The 3014-nt window shown below is 32.2% G+C and overlaps 1 long non-coding RNA gene across 1 annotated transcript; it reads left to right on the forward strand.

Moving 5' to 3' along the window:
* Nucleotides 1–470: 470 nt before the first annotated feature.
* On the forward strand, nt 471–1960 carry LOC125667115 (uncharacterized). Its single transcript, XR_008797782.1, has 3 exons — nt 471–1024; nt 1134–1238; nt 1880–1960. It is a non-coding gene; the product is annotated as an uncharacterized LOC125667115 (long non-coding RNA).
* Nucleotides 1961–3014: the final 1054 nt, after the last annotated feature.

Below are 3014 nucleotides of genomic sequence, written 5' to 3' on the forward strand. Positions count from 1 at the left end.
GCCTCCCTCTCCTCGTTTATTTGCGAAATTATTAACTTGCATTGTAGTTCTGTACGCAGTATGATTACATGTACTTTCCACACCTGATTTCTGTCATTTCCCATTATTTTTTCTCTTAAGAATTAAAATATAAATTAAATCTCCCTTCATCATAGATATTAATGAAAGCATATTTTCCAACTACTTGAAGAATCACTATATTGATAGAGTTAGCATATGCAACTTCAAAACCACGAAATTTTCTAAACATGGAAAATTACTATTTTACAGTAAAATCAGAAAGAACTATGAATTAAAACTAACAAAACCATTTGAAATTTCCATTTGTGAGAGTAGTACGTTTTAAATAGCTAAGAATATTTGCCCATCCTTTAGAAATTGAAACTGGTGAATACTCAAAACAATGCATTCCAAAAGATTGTTGTTTTTGTCAGTTTTGTAAAACTACTGAAGATGAGTTAATTTTTTTATCTCGCTGCTTTATGATGTTAGTAACAGGCTACTTGTCGGGGTGCACTTGGGCTGTTTACATACATGTGATTTGAGGGTAGTATTGTGCAGGTGGGAAAAAATGCCATGATATTGTTTTCCGCTGTCGGTAGTTTGGCATCAATTTTAATTACCCCCCCCCCTCCTTATTAGATACATCGAGAATAATTACCGGTGTGATACCTTGGAAGCTGGTGTATGCATAAAGTTAGACCTACTGGAAATTGCTGATACACGCATGTAGAAATGAAACATTTTCTATCAGCCGTATTCACTATCCCGAATTTGTAGATCGTCAATCAAAAGGAAAACACAGATTTCTAGCACTCGGAAGAAAGCGAATAACATAAACAATCCTTAACACTACTGTCCATGTATATTTAGATAACTTTTAAAAAATATCTATAAAGCTTTACACTGTAACAGTCAGATTCCGGTAATAGTTACAAGACTGTGACGTCACACTCGAGTAAGCCGTCTGACGCGTCTGACGTATGCAAGACAGCGAATGTGAAAGTACATAGAAACTCTACAGGTAAGATGAGATTGAGCATTGTAATTTATAAATGTTCAGTGTAAATTCAAGCCATTAGGCTTATTACATGTATGTGATCTAAAGTTCCTAATGCAACCGCTTATTTCAGACTGATGAGAATTACTTTAGACGGGGTACGTCAACGAATAGGCACGACAGCGAAAATACGGAAGTCACTTCGGGGACGTGTCGCAGAATCGCATAACTCTACACGGTTTGTTAATCTTTCCTTATTCATCAGAGAACATGGTAATCGTAATTCAGAACATATTTTTTTATAATTTAATCGATTTAGATATTGATTAGGGGTGCTAAGTAACGTTCTATATTACCTTCATAGAGGCATCATCGAAATCAGGCACGTTGAAAGGGGGGGGGGGGTGATGTGTAACAATGTTCATCGATTGTTATATATATCGTAATGCCAATTAAATGTATATTGGTTGCTCCCCCATTTAACTATAGTTTTAAATGAGAAGAATGTAAGCTTGAAAGCTCTATCAATATCAATCGTTTCATTTTGAGCAATGCATTTATATAGATTTAATCTAGATAATGAGGAATGCAAAATCATTTTCAAATCGCCTCTGGGTTAGAACATGACAATTTGAAAACATATTCCATGACTTCCTTCTGTATCTTATATAATAATTATATTATATTATGTATGATGATATATAAAAGGTTATGTTTCTTTCAAACACAAATTATTGATAATTTTGCAACTTTTTCTTCTTCGTTTCTGCTACATCTACATGCAATTACATTCATAGTACAGTATGTGTACATAAGGCTTAATATGACTCCTTTTGTATATTGAACAGTCCTTCTAATACATAAATATTTCTTTTTCAGAGATTAAAAGAAAGAAAAAAAGACAATGAAGACAACCATGTAAAAACAAATTCAATCAGTTAAATTATCAGCAGATTGAAAGCAGATTTGTACTCCTTTTTGTGTTCATCTGAACCCGAGATTCAGATTATCAAAATATCCATGTATGATTTAACGTTATAAAGTTTATGTGAAATTCACGTGAATTTTATGTGAAATTCATGTTAAAGATTTCACGTGAAATTCACGTGAATTTTATGTGAATTTCACGTGAAATTCATGTGAATTTCACGTGATTTTTTTTCGTGTGAATTCACATTTGATGCTCTTTTAACGTGAATTTCACGTAGAAATTTTCACGTGAAATTCATGTGAATTTCACGTGAAATTCACGTGAGGCACATTTGCCTGTGTATACTTTTAATTTGATTTAAATCATAATTGAAATAGCTATAAGTGTGGATTCATGTAGCTCCCTGTTTTCATAGCTTAGTCTTACAATTAGGCTTTAATTATTTTTTCTTCGAAATGGAAAAAAAAAAATAGAAAAAATGTTTTGACCTTGAAAACTAGTACAACTTTCTATTATTTTCACATATTAATATTGTGGTAGGTGATTTTAGTGACATATTAATTTGTTTGTTAATTGGTTGCATTTATCTTGTAGTTAAATCTTGCTCTTACTGTAACATCACTATTAATTGTAGCTGTCGGCATTGATCATCATTTCCATTCCACAATGGTACGAATTATCAAATAACTCTTTTGTACCGCAATTATTTCGAATTAATATACCCGCATCATTTTTCTTTCACATTCACATTTTCTTGTAATGATATTCCTAATTTTGCCAACTTTCTATAATTACGGAGGACCATATCTGTCCTTATCCTGTCCCTTTGATGGGACGAACTAGAACTAATCATTGCTATCTAATTTCAAAATCAATTTAAAAACTCATCTGAATTAAACATTAATAGTTTGCTTTCCGATGCTATAATGACATTGAGAATTGTATGTGATAAGAAGACAAGACGGAAGAAGAATAGCGACACATTAGTTTTTGTTCACTATAGCTGCTGTATTTGCCATTCAAAGTGATATTTTTTTTTCTGAGGTTTTAATTTACCATCGTTTTGACATTCTACACGATGTT

This window comes from Ostrea edulis, chromosome 8, assembly GCF_947568905.1.
Source record: "Ostrea edulis chromosome 8, xbOstEdul1.1, whole genome shotgun sequence".
Classification (NCBI taxonomy): domain Eukaryota; kingdom Metazoa; phylum Mollusca; class Bivalvia; order Ostreida; family Ostreidae; genus Ostrea; species Ostrea edulis.